The 18,684-nt window shown below is 35.3% G+C and overlaps 1 protein-coding gene across 1 annotated transcript in view; it reads right to left on the bottom strand.

The window, feature by feature from the left end:
* LOC129245872 (arylsulfatase B) overlaps positions 1-8,660 on the bottom strand; it is a 33,390-nt gene extending 24,730 nt beyond the window's left edge. The window contains exon 1 of the mRNA XM_054884299.1: positions 8,507-8,660. The gene's annotated coding sequence lies outside the window, so the exon portion shown is untranslated. The remainder of the gene's footprint in view (positions 1-8,506) is intronic.
* Between the last annotated feature and the right edge of the window lie 10,024 nt (positions 8,661-18,684).

Genomic DNA, 18,684 nt, shown 5'->3' with positions numbered 1-18,684 from the left:
TCGGGAAAGTATTCTGGAGGTAGCCTTGAAGCCATAGGTAGAAAAACAGGACTCGGCACCGTCTCACAAAGCTCGAGTGAACCAAGAATGGCTAAAAACAACGCTCCGAACTTCATAACGTCCACACAATAGCTCTCAAATTCACTAGACTCGAATCCGATGGATTATTCTCTTTGGGCCGTTTTGGAGAGCAAGGTCCGAACGCGAAGTAACTGAGTAGCGAATAAAAGATGGCGTAATGAAGCCACTTGCAAAATCGCCCGACAGCTGTGGTCGACTCTCAATGCTCAACGCACAGAACATCTACTAAGAAGATAAGTACAGTTTTAAAACACTGATTTCAGTTATTACGGGGCACTGCCTAATCGGTAGACACACCCAGAGAATGGGTGTGCAAACACTTGACTTCTGCAAAAGTTGTCTAAACGAGGAAGAGACGATCCTGCGCCTTCTGTGTTACTGTCCTGCTCTATCCAGACGTAGACTCGGCATTTTGGGTGGACAATCCTTTAATGAATAGGAGGATCTTGGCTCTGTCGAAATTAAGGAGCTTACAAAATTTTTAAAAAGTACACATTGGTTTTAGGAGGGATAAAGGCTAGTTCCCCACGCGGCATCACAATGGGCCGTGAGCTCGAGTGTGTCCCACAGTGGACAACCGCTTCAACCTAACCTATCCTAAGGTCCGAACTAAAAGATTCACCAAGGCAAAAGGTGGTCATATCGAGCAAAAGTAAATTGATTTTTAATTTTGTATTATTTTCACACATTTTTTACTCTGAATTGAATGAAAGTAATTTTCCAAACTAAATTTATGGCCTTTTTAATCATTAATCATTCGAAATGGTTACCATTTATTTTTACACAAGCCTTCAAACGATTAAGCCATTCAGCTATTGCAGCACGCACGGTTTCCATGAATATTGACGTCGCCACTCGAAGCACAGATTGTTTGAGACTCTCGAAATTTGTGTGAGGTCCTCGACAGGCAATGTTCTCCAATTATGGCCACAAACTGTAGTCCAACGTATTCAGATCGGGATTTCCAGATGGCCAATCTTCTGCGTGTATGAACCCAGGAATGTTGTTTTTTAGTCACTGCTGGGTGGTTTTTGCCTTATAGGCTGAAGTGGAATCTTACTCAACTGCTTCACCACGCCTTCTTAGACATCCTCATGGTACACTTTTGCCCCGATCTTAACCCCTTATTTCGCAGAAATGAAGAGATGTAACGCCTTTACAAGACACTTCTCACCAAACCATTACGAGAGCTGGATGGTGGCCACGCTGAACCCTTGGAACAACATTTTTTGCGTCTTTAGAAGTTTTAGCAGTTTGTTTGTCGTTTTGCTTCTTAAAAACTTCTTCAACAGTGAAAATTTTCTCATCTGTGAAAATAATATTTTCATGGCCGTTGACCGCGCGCCACCGACTGAGTATATACATATGTACTTATAGAGTAACAATGCCTTATTGTTTGCAAAGTTGTTTCGCCATTAAATACCTTTTGAACTTTGAACACCTTTTATTATGATTTAAAAATCTTTCAACGCTTTTCACTAGAAAAGAGTACAAGGAGAGAGTTTTTGATTATGAAATTCAAATTTGTCGAATTCACCAAATTCCGATAGCACATCTGCATACATACATATGTACAACCTCTCTATATTTTTATGGCCACTGTCCCTATCGGCGAGAGCGCCAGCTGGGTACACTGCTTTTATTCATTTCAAATGTTTGCCTTATTGTAATATTTCTTATGTACATACAAACAAGTATGAGTGTAAATACTTTTTTACAGTAACCTTCTTTCAGATGTATGCACATACATATGTACGCTTTCTGTGGGCACATGCGGACATACATATGGATATACACCTCCAAAAAAGGGGAACAAAGAAGGGCTATTCATTATTTTAGTGGCTGAAAATTGAAGCTTCTGTTTGATTGTTAACGTCTCATACGTGCCAAAGAATACTAAATAAATATGTGCACATCTGCTTTCTGTTTGATTTTTAATTTATAAATATTTACAATCCATTATATTTTTATGCCGGGACTAGAAACAAAAATATTTACATTTATAATAAATTCTTGGGGATTACCCACCCGACAAGGGAGCAACGGAACGCATTCATTCTAGAATTTTTGTGCAAGAATTTCACAGGAAATAAATCGAGAATGGGTTCCAAGGAATTATAGTATATACATATATATGTATATATAATTGACGCGTATACCCTTTCTGGGTGCTTGGCCGAGCTCTTTCTCCTATTTGTGGCACATGCGTCTTGATGTTGTTCCACAAATGGAGGAACCTACAGTTTCAAGCCAACTCCGAACGGCAAATGGAGTTTTTATGAGGAACTTTTTCATAGCAGAAATACACTCGAAGGTTTGCCATTGCCTGCCGTGGGGCGACCGCTATTAGAAAAACTGTTTCATCATTTTTACTTAATAAGCTTTAAATTGTCATTCTAGAGGCACCTTCCGGTACATCTACTATGTTACGACTTATCTTATCTTAATAGTAAGAGCGACGGGCGATATGTACATATTTTAGAGCTAAAATCAAATCTTTAATCTTTAAAATTTTACTATGAAATCCACTTTCAAAAAAAAAGTTCAAATTTAAATCCATTTAAATAAATTTATTGTAACCCATCTCTACTTAAATATAAGCTACACCTTGATCTGATATAAATTTTAATAAAAATTATTGAAAATTATTACTCTAATAAGATATTCTAATAACGACGGTATATAAACTGAAAAACAAATTTAAGTAAGGTACATCGTGGATTATCAATTACAGGACAGGTCCCTTTGAATAGACTAAAATACCGCCAAATTTTTTAAGTTTCAAGAACATAACTATTACTACCTTAGTATTTATTAATTACATTTTAAATAATAGGGTATCTAATCCTAGTTTATTTATAAAATTTACAAGCTTCAATTAAAATTTAATAAAAATAAATAATTTTAAAATTTCACCTAATAAAATTATACATATTTTATTTATATAAAATTTAACTTTTACCAAAAATATTTTATTTGTATTATTTGTATAACCGCGGCTGCTGGCACAAATTTAACCAATACTATATAAAATTACTAATTCCAAATTTCTTTGATTTATAAAATTAATTACTGAGAATAAAAAAAAAAGTAATTATTATTAAAATAAATAAAATTTCACACAAAAATTTACATATAAAATAAATCAATAACAAAAACATAAGCCAAAATAAAACTTTAATAATTAAATAAATTAAAAAATATTATAAAAAATTTAGTTTAATCTATTTATTTAGTAACATAAATTAATTATTTATTTTAATAAATATTAAATAAATTTAACTATATTACAATATTTATTTAGTAAATTCTTAATTATTAACAAAAATAAAGTAAAAAAAAAATAAAATTAGTTTTTCTATAAAATAAAACTTAATTAGTACTTCCTCCTTAAAAGTAAAAAGACCCCTAATCAAATTTACCGTTTCTCATTAAAAAAAATTCAATGAAAACAGCCTATTTCATTTCAAATATTTTCATTGAATTTAACTGCTTATATAAGATCAACACAATAAATATAAATTATTAATTAATTAACTTAATAATAACTAAAATTAATTAAAAAATTTAGTTTAATCTATTTATTTAGTAAATTCTTAATAACAATTATTGTTTCACAATTGGTGTTTCACCGAGATTCGAACCTATGTACGTTCTCTCTGAACTCCGTATTTTAGTCACGTACCAACCCATTCGGCTACGGCGGTCGCCCTAGTAAAAGTACAAAAATTTAGTAACTTTTATTTTTCCCCAATAGCGTCACTATCAAATTTATATCGACTGATATTAGACTTTTTAGTCGTGTTCGATAACAAAATAAGCTACTAAGCGAAGATGCTCTCCCAAAGAGCAGAAAATCCAAAACGTTAACGAACGAAAAATTACCCGTCACTTGAAAAAACCGGTAGAAGAAGACATATCAGCTGAGTTTGTTTACAAATTTTTTCTTATTAAATTTTCAATTTTATCGTATATGGCAATAAACTGCGAATTTCAAGACGACACAAGGGCAGAAGTGCACCAAATAACGAATTCCACAAACAAAAAGGCAAAACAATTGTTTGTTTACAAAAAGTTCAGTCATATGCTTTCAGATCAGGCATTTTCGTGATGAACACTTTTTGCTGGTTAAAATTTCTTTAGCACAAACTGAAGGTCTTTCCAGTATCCAACTGGCACTTTGCTCTCTCAATTTGAGAGTGGTGGATAATGATGACGTTAGCGAACGCCTACTTGCAAAAATTAGGAGTAACTGCAGTACTATAACTATGATACAACTACAGTCTGTGTCGTTCTGCTTTTTGCTGCAAAAAAGGGCTACGACGCCAGTGCCAACTTTGGTTCCTGTCGTTTGAAACTTTCCCGTAAACGCAACCAAACAAAAATTAATGAGAAGTACACGAAGGTTGAGGCGGGGTTTTTATGCACGCATTCGAAAGGGCCGAAACTATCTTCCGCCGCGGCTGCGAATGTGATTAAAAAATCAAAAAAGTTTGTTGTGATGTGGAATCAGCGGTATAAGATGTACAAAAATGTTGATGACTTTTCCGAGCGCGGCTTGAAGCGAGTGATCACAAAAAAGCAGGATAAAGTGATCGTCCAACTTTTTAAGCGGGACCCTTCTTTGTGACTACGCCAAGCACGATCAGTTCTTGCGAAAGAGGGAGATGATATGAGTATCAACACCATCGAACGTCGATTGAAGGAGGCGAACATATCCTACCGTCCCACATCATCAAAACCACTGCTCTCAGCAAAATCACATTGAGAAACAATGGCGTCACAGTATTGGACTGGCCTTCCGAGTCCCCAGACGCCAACCCCATTGAAATTGTGTGGGGAACTATGAAAACGCATCTTTTCGGAAGACCAGTCCATGATTTAAAACAACTCGTGCGTCGAGTTCGCAAAATCTAGTCCTGTTTATCGACGAGCTACGCAGAAAAGCTGGTTCAAAGCATGAAGAAGATGCCGGGCTATAGTCGACAACGATGGAGACAACACGGCTTATTGAGTAATTGCGACTCGTAATTTTGTACAAACTTTCATGTAAAAAAAATAAATATATATCTTTTATTCTTCACGAATAATCGCGGTTCCTTTTTTCTGACACAGACTGTATATCGAGTCTCAGGCATCAGAACAAATTTGGCTCTCTTGACCGAGCACCTTCCTTAAGCGGGTAAAAGTTTAATGACGCTGAGTGCCCATCCAAGGAGGTTTCACTGCAATATAAATTTTTGAGTTATCGAATACAACTTTTATTATTTGAACTTTGACGCATGAATTTTCGTTTTATCAAAAACTACTATTTGGCAAAGTCTTGAAAACTACATGAAAGAAGAAAATAGTGTGAATTTTTGAGCTCTGCGTCCGTTTCATTTGTGTTTTTGACCATTTTTGGCTTTAAACTGGTGTTACCTGCCATTTGTGAGTGCCTATAATAAACCTGCTCATCATGGTTTCCGTTACATTAAGTTTTTTTTTTGAAGTGAAACTTCTTAGGCGTCTATGGACGAGCGAGAATGGAGAGTAAAATTTCAAGGCCATGCAACGTTTGGGGCATTTTTATTTCCGCGAGAGAGAAAAAAAATATAATGTAGAGGAAAAGGATAGAGAGAGCTATACCGTATATACATCTTAGATACACTTTAGGCTACTTTTCCTGAGTTTTTCCTTGTGGTTGCTCATTTCTAGTGAGAAATAACACTGCCTACTTTTTGGCGCTTGTTTGTTGGTGCAAACTTGTAAGAAATATATTTTTGGTGTCTACTTTTTGGCGTTTTTTTTGTGCCTACTTTTTGGTGCTTATTTCCATTTCCTGGCTAGTGCGTATTAAAGGGTTTTTCAATTGGCGCGGGTCGATTTTGGCGTCCTGTGGCAGCCATTTTGTTTTGGTGACATCTGTCAAATCTTTTGTTTATTATTCAGTTGTTTATGCCAAATCATCATGGCAACTTACACGATTGAACAGCACGTTCAAATGATAAAACTTTATCATCAAAATGAGTGTTCATTAATGCAAACGTTGCGCGCATTGCGCCCATTTTTCGGTAGACGTGGTGGCCCTTCCAATTTCTTATGGCCCATACTGAGCCATATGGACCTAGACGACATGTGGTTCCAGCAGGACGGCGCTACGTGCCACACAGAAAACGCCACGACATTCCATTTCAACATCTACCCGCCCTTATTGAAAAACCCTTTATAAAGTGCTATCCATTCCGGCGTCGGATTTATTGGTATTGCCTTGCGGTAATTTGTGCCGTTGCTACGTTGCGGTCCTGGAATCGCTGCGTTCGTGCGGGTGATAAACGCTCGGAGTAGTGCGCGTTGTTGCCACGATTTGTGTCCGGCGTTTACCTACACCGGTCGAGCCTTCTCCGTTTTTTGTAAATTTTGTCTATTTGTATTCTCTGCAAATGTTGTGAATTTATTTAGATATATATTCTTTCTCTCTCTCTCATTCTTTCTCGGGTCTCTCCATCTTTCTTTGTCTGCCTTGAAAGTTTCACTTCTGTTATGTGTACTATGCTACACGCACTGTTTTTTTTTTTTGTCTTGCGATTTGGCGGTTTGAATGTCAACGTCATCTATTTCTGTTCGTTGTTATTTCGTTCGAAACCTTGGAATTTTAACATTCAATTCCTCAAATTGCAAGAATCAAAATACAAATCAGTTTTGTTTTTGTGCTATTGCTATCACCTTGTATGGATCCGCCCTGGGCACGGCAGTACTTTCGATTCATTTGAGCTATCGAGAAACAATGGAAATCTTTTAATATGCGCCGGAGTACGTTTATTTTGCCAAGTGAGTACTTGATAAAATTCGAATAACTCGAGCGTAGTTAACTAAAAAAGAATTTCTTATCTTTTATAAAATTTTTCTTTCTCCTAAAATTTTACATTAAATCTTTTTTTCATTCTCTAAAGTAGAATGACGTAGTTAGTGTTTGTCTTTACATAGCACACGTAGGAAACGTCACCAGCTTACTCCTCCCACGGCAGCCTATTCCAACTCAGTTTCTGAAACGATACATTTATGGTAATATCCAGCCAAAGACTACAACTTCAGTTTAGATTAGGTTTGTTTAGTTGTGACGATTTTTCACCATGGGACACATTGTGATGCCGCATGGGGATGTTGTCGTGATCTCCCTAAAACTAATGTGACCTATTCAAAAACTTAAGATTATCCTTGACATATAACTTCTGCTCAAATATGAACGATACGTTATCAATAAAACGGTCCGCGGATGACATATGGCAAAAATAAATTTTTTGTTTTTTGGTAGGACTGTTATAAGCTTACATGGCAAATTTCAGCGTGATATATCACATAGTTTGTTTTCTGTGCCACTGTAAACAAGTCAAGCTCGAGTGTGTTCTTCGAATTTAACGATGGAAATTCAAGTTGAACAAAGAATTTGTTTGAAATTTTGTTATTCCAACAAAATTTCGGCTTCAGACGCCTTAAAAATGTTGCAGACAACCTATGGGGACTCTGCTCTATCGCGTGCACGTGTTTTCCAGTGGTACAAATCGTCCAAAGAGGGCCGTACATCAACCCAAAAAACCACGCCAAAGTCGCTCAAAAATTAAGGTTATGCTGACTGTTTTTTTCGATTACGAAGGTGTGGTGCACTCGGAGCTCCTTCCGCAAGGCCGATCGGTTAACGCTGAATATTATTTAGACGTTTTAAAGCGTTTGCGCGAGAACATTCGTCTTAAAAGGAAGGAATTGTGGGACAACAAGTCATGGTTCTTGCATCACGATAATGCACCAGCTCACACATTACGTCTTGTTCGCAATTATTTGAACAAAAATAATGTTAATATCGTCCCGCAAGCACCGTATTCGCCTGATATGGCTCCATGTGACTTTTTCCTGTTTCCCAAGCTCAAGTTGCCGCTCTGTGGAAAACATTTTGAGACAATTGAAGTCATAAAAGAGAATTCGAAGAACACACTCGAGCTTGACTTGTTTACAGTAGCACAGAAAACAAACTATCTGACATATCACGCTGAAATTTGCCATGTAAGCTTATAACAGTCCTACCAAAAAACAAAAAATTTATTTTTGCCATATGTCATCCGCGGACCGTTTTATTGATAACGTCTCGTTCATATTTGAGTAGAAGGTACACTGCTAAGATTTTCCAATTCATTATCGATTTGCTTACCTAAAGTGGTGAATCTTCGCCTAGTTAGAACTGGTCAGTAACACAAAAAATGCCAAATCGTAATATTTGATTTTCAATTTTGTGAATATAGTCTCTTAAGTTAAGTTCGCGTGTAATAAATTAAAAATGGCAGTAAAAGTCAGCAACTTAGTGCGCGACAATCAGAAGTCTCGAAGTCGATTTAAGCTGAGTTTTAAAAGTTTACAGATTTGTTCGCAGTTCAAGTTTGAGCTTTAAAGGTACCTGCCTACTGCTATTTCAATGTTTACAGCTGTTTATACTCGTGCATGTGAATATACTATATTTATGTATGCGTATATAATACACTTTTAAACCACTTATATTCTATAATTTATTGATTTATTGTAATTTAATTTTTTTTTTTATCAATTAATTATTTTGTTTCTGTTTCTGTAATCATTTACTTTTTTATTTCACTGAAATTTCTTCACGTTTCGCACTTGCACTTTCTACTGAACTTACTGAGCGCGCACAAATTTGTGATCGAGAACATAGACACTACGCCTTTAAAAGGCCTCTCACAATTAGGCTTTCGACAATCACTCCACCTTTTAAGTACAACGATTGAATTCATTTATTTCGGTTTTTACATTTATTAGCGATTGTTTCTCTCAGCCACTTACCGCCGTTGGCGCGTACTGCTAATTTCAAACTGAACTGAACACAGGCCAGCACAGGCGCAACACCATACTGCTAATGTATACACTCGTGGTCATATAATTAGGACACCCATTTAAAGAGGCACACACATTTTTACAATACTCGTATGACTTTGATTTTATTGAGGAAATAAAATTAAAAAAAATATAATTATTAATAAAAGGAAGTCCCTAGCAAAGGAAAATTTTTAGCAAAAAAACAAAATTTAACAAAACAAACTTTTCACACAATGAATTTTTTAACAAAATGAAATTTTTAACGAAAAAAATGTTTAACACCGTAATGTTTGAAAACTAAACATCCAGTTCGTCTAAACTTCCCGCAGCTTAAGGGGACAGATACCTGTAAACGGCCATATTTTTTCTGATTTTCATTAAAATTATTTAAAATGAAGAAGTCAATATATTTTTTTCAAAATTGGCATACAATTTATTTATACATTAAAATAATATAACTTTTCTTTTTATTTTAATCATTTAAAATGGCGGATGTACACTCAATTCTTCCAGTAAGGTTGCAGCGGGGCTTCTCAATCGGCGGGCATTGTAGCATCGGCGTCAGTGATCTGCATACAAAAAGCCAAAAAAAATTTTGTTTATTAGTGTCATAATATCTATATGAATTTAAAAAAAAATGGAAAACAAAATTGGCGGAATAAAATGCTTAAAAAAATTAATTTTGGGGCGAATTTTCCTACTATTTTAGCTTCGAAAAAATTATTTTTTCGCAAAATTTTCGAAAACTTGTAAACTCACATAGAAAGAAATATCATAAAAAAGATGTGTTCAAAATTTCAGGGAGATCGGTCAATAACTTTTCGAGTTATCGTGTACGTCAATTCGAAAAATATAGTTTTGAGAAAAACGCGTCTAAGTCGGCAACGTAACTATACGTGTCCCAGCGCTCGAACACAAAGAATAGAGTCATCACGGTTGACGATCTATAATATAAGAAATACTTAAATTTACGTTCTAAAATTCTTTTTACATATTCTTAAAGGATTATATTAACATTTTATGAAAAAAACCAATTTTTTTTCGAAATTTTACAGGTATCTGTCCCCTTAAAGGGAAGAAAACAGCAAAGTTTATTTTTCATTATATCAATTTTTTGTTGACATTTCACTCTTTTCTGTTACCTTTATTGACTTATATACCAGCGCGCACTTGTGTAGAAGTAAAATTTTGAAATATGGATGCAGATGTCGCATATTTTTATATCATACCCGCGCACTTATGCCAATGAGTATTATAATTTTGCTCACATAACGGTTGAATGTTCCAGCATAAATGAATCGGGGTTAATACAGACATTTGTATGCACTATGTATATATCAAAATGCCCGGAATGGTGACAGGAAAAGGTAATTTGATATTGAAATCGGCCAATAACCACGCTCACCTGCCACATAGCGGTAGTTTTCAAAAAAGAAAAAAAACTCATATTCGAAACAAATGACGAACCCAAAGACGTACGAGTTCAATTTTGGAAAAATGAGCTTTTTCACGCCAAATTTTGGGTAAAACTGATGGTGCTCATACTCACCAACGTAAACGTATGCCCGTACGCCCTTATCAGCTGACACGATGAAACAACGACCTACGATACTACGGAACGGAATGGTGGTGAGAAGTTTCATTAGTTTCATCGTGTCAGCTGATACGGGCATACGTTTACGTTGATGAGTGTGAGTACCATAAGCCAAATTTGGTACACGCCTTGCTACCCACCTCATTTCGATGCGGCTTAAATATAATTGAAGTGGAATAAAAACCACGCTCACTTTTTATATGGTAAGTCTAAGTTTCCGACCGTCCATCTGATTCTGAAATCTGCCAGGAAAAAGCTCCTCATAAAAAATATCTGCCGTTCGGAGTCGGCTTGAAACTGTAGGTGCCTCCATTTGCGGAACAACACCAAGACGCACACCACAAATAGGAGGAGGAGCTCGGCCAAACACCCAGAAAGGGTGTGCGCGCTAATTATTATTGTATTATATATATACATATTAGGGCGGGTCGATTTAAAAATCGCTCATTGCTCTGTGAAAATCGTATTCTAGGGATCAAAATAAGAAACTTTGCCGAAGGAACCATACCTCTAAAACGAATTCTGATGTCCCCCAAATTGGGTTCAACGAAAAATCCCACTTTGACTCATTTAGAGTGCTCCAATCGAGTCCAAATCTATGACCGACCCCCACTAACTTTGGACGGCCGATCCACCCATGCCAGTGGCACACCCCCTGGAACTCTCCTGGGGGGTTCCCCATACAATCATTTCAAAATATCACCATTTTTGGCCTTTACATGAGAAAAGAAACTAAAAAGTTCGACCCAAATTGGGGGACATCAGAATTCGTTTTAGAGGTATGGTTCCTTCGGCAAAATCTCTTATTTTGATCCCTAGAATATGATTTTCACAGAGCAATGGGCGATTTTTTTGCCTCCCCACAAATCGACCCGGCCTAATACATATATATCTGATTCTGAAAACTATACCACGCATTGTCTATGAATTTATTTGCTTCCAAAAATTATTATAAGAGCCAACCTAATTTAAATTTTTTTTTTTAATATGAGAGGGTACATAAAATTCGCTCGGTCCGGACCGCGCCAATCACTTGCTTACCTGTTAAGATTTACATTTTATCTCGACCAAAGTTTGAAAAATTATTAAATATTCTTATCGAATCCAATCACATAAACTGAGAATCTTTTATGGCACTATTGAGAAATTTTATAATTTTCAATTATTTCCGAAGGCCTTGAATTTACACTCATCACCGCAACCAACTTCTGTGAATCCTTTTAATACATTCGACTTGCGTCAAGCAATTAATCTGTTTAAGCAATATTCCATTAAACTTCGACGGATTGTGGAAGTCGTTGTATTTATGTATTTATATCATATTGTTCCTGCATACAGAACCTAAATTCTTATTCTTACAAGTGAATCCAAGTCCTTCCCAAATTATCCTCTCCCACGTAAGAAGGTCATTTCTCTGCCTCTACATCCACCGCAAAATACCCTCTAGCAGTGTTTGCATTCAGTTGTACGACGTAATTTAGATTGCCAGCCCACGCCAGTTGGTTCTGTGCTACCGGAACGTTCAAGAATTATAAGTGTATTCGACCAAGGACTGTCACTTCAGCAGCATTCCAGTACAAGCTGCTACGAGAACAACAAAACAAGGCAAACCAAAAAAAGCTCGGCATATGCCGTTAAACAAATGACTCACCTACTTTTTTCCTACTCAAAAAGAAAAAAATTAAGTGTTCTAATATACATTAATAACGTAATGATGTACCAAATACCAAAGTCCGCTAACAAAATGTTATTTACTAACCTAGTTTTTGTTAGTTTACTTGGCATTGAACGTAGAACTATACAAATATTTTTCCCTTGTTTACAATGAATTGGCAGTCTACTGTAGAACGGAACTGCTAAGAAAGTCGAAAAACATATGTTCTTTATTTGCTTATAACTTTACAGTTGATTATTGGCTGACTTGTGTACTCATTAATGTTAAAATAACAGAGTGTAAAATTAGCAGTATGTTGCGTTGCATACGATAAATGGCGCCATTAGTTGTGTAAAATAATAAAATTGATTTTCGATTTACTTCTTTTTTTCATCTCTGTATCTATTGCTGGGAAGAAAATAAAATTTAAATTGTTCATTGTAATATCACCTACCGACACCAGGTGTTAACAGCTGTTACAAACGATTTGCTATCGCAAATTTGCATGTTAACAGATCTACAGTTGGCGGCCGCGTTCATTATACAGAAGTATGAATCTGTGCAATGGCCGCGTTCAATGGCTTAGGAAAAGTGAAAATAAAAATAATACATGTGCATTTATGTGCATTTGCATGTGCAAAATGTAAACATAAACAAATGCAAATTTGAGATTACATAGTTACTTAAGCACTTTTAACACGCAAACATTGTGGGCGTGTGTATGTAAATTGACAATTTGAAAAGCAAAAGTAAACAAAAGCGTCAGCAACTCCAGCATCCAGATAAAAGTTGAGCGCTGTGGGTGGTGTTGTCTATAAAAATTAAGCATAAATTACAAGTGTTCGCTTTTTCTTTTGCTGTTGCTATTTGTCAAAGCTTCAGCTAAATGCAAAATCTTGAAAATGTGTGAATAATCCATTGCAGCAAATTACCAACAAATTGTAGAATTGTGAACCAGTGCAAAAGTGTATACAGTGCACTCGCGAAAACTCGAACACACGATAACTCGAACATTCGGAAACTTGAACTTTTTTTTCTCCATTGACTACTTTAAAACTCGAACAAAATGTAGCTACTCTAAAACTCGAACAATTATTTTCTTTTTTTATGGAAAAAACATGTGAGAAACTGTTGTTTTTGCATGTGCTGTAACGGCCAGTATTCAAATTTTTGTCGTTATTTGCGTCTTTTGTTTCATTCTAAGGCGCCGCACTGGCAAGGTTTCTTGCTAATTACGGAACTTTTCTTTTGAATTGATTAATATTTGTCAGTGATACACGGGATTTTGCGCGGTTAAGATCAAATTTATTTGGGTTTTATAATGGGACGAAAATTAAATGTTTTGAGTTTATCAAAAAAGGCTGAAATAATTAACGAGGCCAAGAATGGCGTTAGTATCACAGCTCTATCCAAAAAATATAACACTGCCAAGTCCACGATTTGTGGAATTGTGAAAAATGAAAACAAAATTTTGGAATGCGTTAATAACACGCTATAGGTCCCTGGAAAACGTAAAACGCTTCGCGCTTCAGAATTGCCAAAAACGAAAAAAAAGCTTTACATGTGGTTTTCATTACAACGCAGCAAGAATTATCCTATAAATGGATTAATTTTGAAAGAGAAAGCTAAGGAGTTACATGCCAAATATGGCGAGAATGGCTCAACCTTCTTTGCCAGCGATGGATGGCTACAAAATTAAAAAAAACGGCATGGCATACGATTGATTTCAATCTCAGGGGAAAAACTATCCTCGCGACCAGAGTTAGTGGAGCCTTTCAAAACTCAGTTACAAGCTAAAATTCAGGAGCTTGAACTATGCCCAGAACAAATTTACAACGCAGATGAATCCATGTTATATTGGAAGCTCCTTCCGAGAAAATCATACGTTTCTAGGATGGAAAAGCAGGCACCGGGAAACAAATCTGAAAAACAGCGCATCACATTTCTGTCGTGTGCGAATGCTACTGGAAAACACAAGGTTAAAATGCTTGTCATTGGAAAAGCCGAAAATCCGCGTGCATTTAGGCATTTTAACTGCCCAGTGGAGTACCGGAGCTCAAAACCAGCCTGGATGACATCAACTCTGTTCCAAAATTGGTTTCATTTTTCGTTTCTACCACAGGCAAGTTCATATTTGACTACAAATTAAACACCCTTTAAAAAACCTATTTTTTTTATTACATATGTGGATGAAAACTTATTTAAAAAATATAAGACTACCTGAAAAGGCATTACTTTTGCTTGACAATGCACCTTCGCATCCAAACGAGGACACGTTAAGATCCGAAGATGGTTTAATTAGGGTGATGTTTATGCCGCCGAATGTAACTCCTTTGATTCAACCAATGGATCAAAACACAATAAGAATAACAAAGCTACATTACCGAAATTCTCTCTTGGCAGCTATTTTCTCCGATGATTGCGACGATGACAGTCCACTTAGTGTCTTGAAAAACCAAATAGAAGCTGAAGCTAAAAGTATGGAAAAAGAAGCTGCCGAAATTCTCGAACAGTTACATCCTGAGGTAGTTATGATTTTGATGTAAATAAAAAAACACACGACAACAATAATAAATATTTATTAGGCTACTTACACAGAAGAAGAAATAAGAAACTGGAATAACGACGACTTGATTGAAGAGGTTGAAGCTATTGAAGAAAGCGAATCCGAAGATGAAGTTGAAATGAACAAAAGCGCATAAGTTCATCCGAAGCCGTAACAATTTTCAACAAAGCTATAGCATGGGCAACTGCTGAGAAAATTAGCCCGAGGAAAGTTAATGTGCTACAATCACTGCGCGAAAAGGCTGTATTGAATGCAGTAGAAAATAAGAAACATCAAACCAAGATCACTGCTTTTTTCTAATAATTTGTAAACAACATTCATATTTCCTAACATTTTTTATTAAATAAACTGGCAATGAACTACAAAACATGAAACCAGATAATCTCTTTGATTAACTATGCCATAAAAATAGACAGGGTATAAAAACTGTTAAAACGAATACATACATGTATATTAAAAATACATAACGTTCGAAAACTCGAACATTTCGATAACTCGGACAGGGCTGGGTTTCATTAGTTCGAGTTTTCGCGAGTGCACTGTAATTTTGTTCACATAACGGTTGTTTGTAACCACCTGATGAAGCCGCGATAGATGGGGACATATTCGTATGAATATATGTGCATACATACAATCAAATGAAGAACGTGTTACGGAGTGGAAAAAGTTTTACTTTTGATTTTAGAAAATAGGCGTGTCACCGCCTACTTCCAAATAAATATACATACACATATGTACCTATGCACATTGATGAAACTTCTACCGAATTTCACGTTTCTCAAGTCCTGGGTTTCTCAGATCCTATGCCTTCGTATATTGCACGGCTAGCGCGGCTCAGTTGGAAATCGCTCAGCAAAGGGAGGTCATTATTATCTTTAAATTTTATTTTTCGCATTATCCAAGGAGTTTATGACTGTCAGTCACTTTTGGGAAGAATAGATTTTAATGTTCCGCGGAGGTATCTTCGTACTTCCATGCTTTTCTATACAGATAATGCGAGAACGAGATATGCCCATAATGTATCTATTGGAAGGGCTATTTGTGAATTTAACCAAATCTTAACATTTGTCGTTCTTGATTTTTCTTTGCCTAAAACAAATTTCACTAATATTCCCTATACGATGCCCTAGTTTAGGTATAATTGTTAATTAGTTTGTAAGACATTATTGTTTCATAGACCTATTTTGCAAATAAATAAATAAAAATAATAAAAAACAAAAAAATAAAAAATAAAAAAAAATTAAAAAGAATTAAAAAGCAAAAAGTAAAAAAAAATTAAACAAAAGAAAAATAAAATAAAAATAAAAAAAACATAAATAAGAATATAATGAAAACAACAAAGAAAAAAAATAATAATAAATAACAAATAAATAAAATATAAATTAAAAAATAAATAAAATAAAAATAACATAAAAATGTAAAAAAAAATTAAATAAGAATAAACAAAAACATAACTAAGAAAGTAATGAAAATAAAAAATAAAATTAAATTACAAAAACTAATAAGAAAAAATAAAAAAATTATAAAAAAAATTACAAAATACAAATAAAAAAAAACAAACAATATGGAAAATAAATAAAATAAAAATTCAAAGAAATAAGTTAAATAAAAATAACATAAAAATGTAAAAAAAAAATTAAATAAGAATAAACAAAAACATAACTAAAAAAGTAATGAAAATAAAAAATAAAATTAAATTACAAAAAATAATAAGAAAAAATAAAAAAAATATGAAAAAAATTACAAAATACAAATAAAAAAAACAAACAATATGAAAAATAAATAAAATAAAAATTCAAAGAAATAAGTTAAATAAAAATAACATAAAAATCAAAAAATAAAAATTAAAAAAATAACATATAATAAAACAAATAAATAAAATAAACAAATAAACAAAAGTAATGAAAAAATAAATAAAAATATAAAAAAAAGTTACGAAAAAGTAATAGCATTAAAAAAATATAAAATAAACAAAAACAAACCCAGTCTCTCCCAGTTTTATCATGACTCAAGATGGAACTTGGACTACTTCAATCGACCACACTCTTAGAATACTTCTAGAATCTCACTTTCCAGGCTGTGTTGCCAACTTACCTGCACTTCCCAGCACTTTTCACAGTAATTATGGGAATAGATCAGATCTAATCAGCTCTAATAGCATCTCTACAGCAATACTAAGTTAAAAAATTTAAATCACCAGGTCCTGACAACATCATTCCAGCAGAACTTCAAGAAGGACTAGAAATTCTACTGCCTTAGTTAACTAGGATCTTTAACAAGTGTTTAAATCTCTCTTACCTTCCGACAATTTGGAAGAAATCGAAGGTAGTATTCATTCCGAAAACGGGGAAGTCTTCACACTGCAAACCAAACGACTTCAGGCCCATTAGCCTAACCTCTTTTTGCTTAAAGGCTTTTGAAAAAGTCTCAGATGAGCAAATCAAAACCCAACTTGATACTAAGTTGATCTCTGAGGCACAACATGCCTACACTAAAGGGAAATCGACTGAAACGGCACTTCATTCACTGGTGCAAACAGTGGAAACTTCCCTTCACAATAAGGAGTACTCTCTTGTCGCATTTATGGACATAGAAGGTGCTTTTAATAATATTGAACCCAACGCTATTTTGTCTGAAATTGCCAAATTGGGTATTAATTACTCCATCCGAAAGATGATCGAACAAATGCTCCAAAATAGAATAACCACTTCAGAGCTTGGGTTAAGCCGCATGAGAATGTACGCCGTCAAAGGCACTCCTCAAGGCGGCGTACTTTCATCCCTTCTTTGGAATCTCGCTGTAAACAGTTTGCTTCGAAATCTCGAAAAAGCAGGCTGCAAGGTTGTAGCCTATGCAGATGATATTGCTCTCTGCGTGTCAGGCAAACACCTCAATCCCTCACTGAGCTCATGCAACGCTCAATCAATATTCTGTCAAAATGGTGCACCGAATGCGGACTAAATGCGAGTCCAGTAAAGACAGATCTTGTTCTCTTCAATAGGAAACAACAGTCTCCTCCACTGCAAACAATAACTTTAAAAGGGGAATCACTGCTCCTATCTGATTCAGCTAAATATCTAGGAGTTATTCTAGATAGGAAGTTGAGTTGGAAATTGAACATCGAAAACAGATGTAAAAAAGCTTTCGTAGCTCTTTACACTTGTAAGAAAGCTATAGGCAAAACCTGGGGGTTTTTCACCTCGGATCCTTTATTGGATATATACCTCGATCATCGAACCGATACTCTTCTACGGTGTGGTTGTATGGTGGACAGCACTCGAAAAACGGTGTAGAGTAGCCACAATTGATCGAGTTCAAAGAACAGCCTGCCTCCTGATAACAGGATGCTTAAGTACAACACCTACTAAGGCTCTAAATACGTTGCTTCACTTGTTCCCTATCGATCTGGCTGGCAAAGCGATTGCAGCGAAAGCAGCGACACGCATGAATGCCATATCGAAATGGAATAAGTATCTTGGCCATTCGGCCATACTGAACAGGAACACTGTTATCTCTTTCGACATAGACTATCATGTAAGTCTTCCTTCACCACCCTTGCTATTCTCCTGTTCACTCCCAACTAGGGAAGAATGGAAGACAAATCTTACCGAAATCGATGGCCCTCTGATTATATATACAGATGGTTCAAAACAATCAATCTTTTCCAATTCCCCTCACATCAATCTATCATTTAGATTACCCGACTACTGTAGTGTATTCCAAGCGGAAGTATGCGCTATCTGGTATGCTGCGAAAACTCTCTTAGAAAATGGAATATCACTAGAGAATATCCGCTTTTTCACCGACAGTCAAGCGGCCGTTCGAGCACTCAGTTTCTCTCATACCCACTCAGATGTGGTTCGATCCTGTCTCTTATCTCTTAACGAGATAAGTGTTCAGAATTCTGTCCAAGTTGTCTGGATACCAGGT

This window comes from Anastrepha obliqua, chromosome 4 (assembly GCF_027943255.1).
Source record: "Anastrepha obliqua isolate idAnaObli1 chromosome 4, idAnaObli1_1.0, whole genome shotgun sequence".
Lineage (NCBI taxonomy): Eukaryota > Metazoa > Arthropoda > Insecta > Diptera > Tephritidae > Anastrepha > Anastrepha obliqua.
This window is presented reverse-complemented; position numbering and strand designations above follow the sequence as displayed.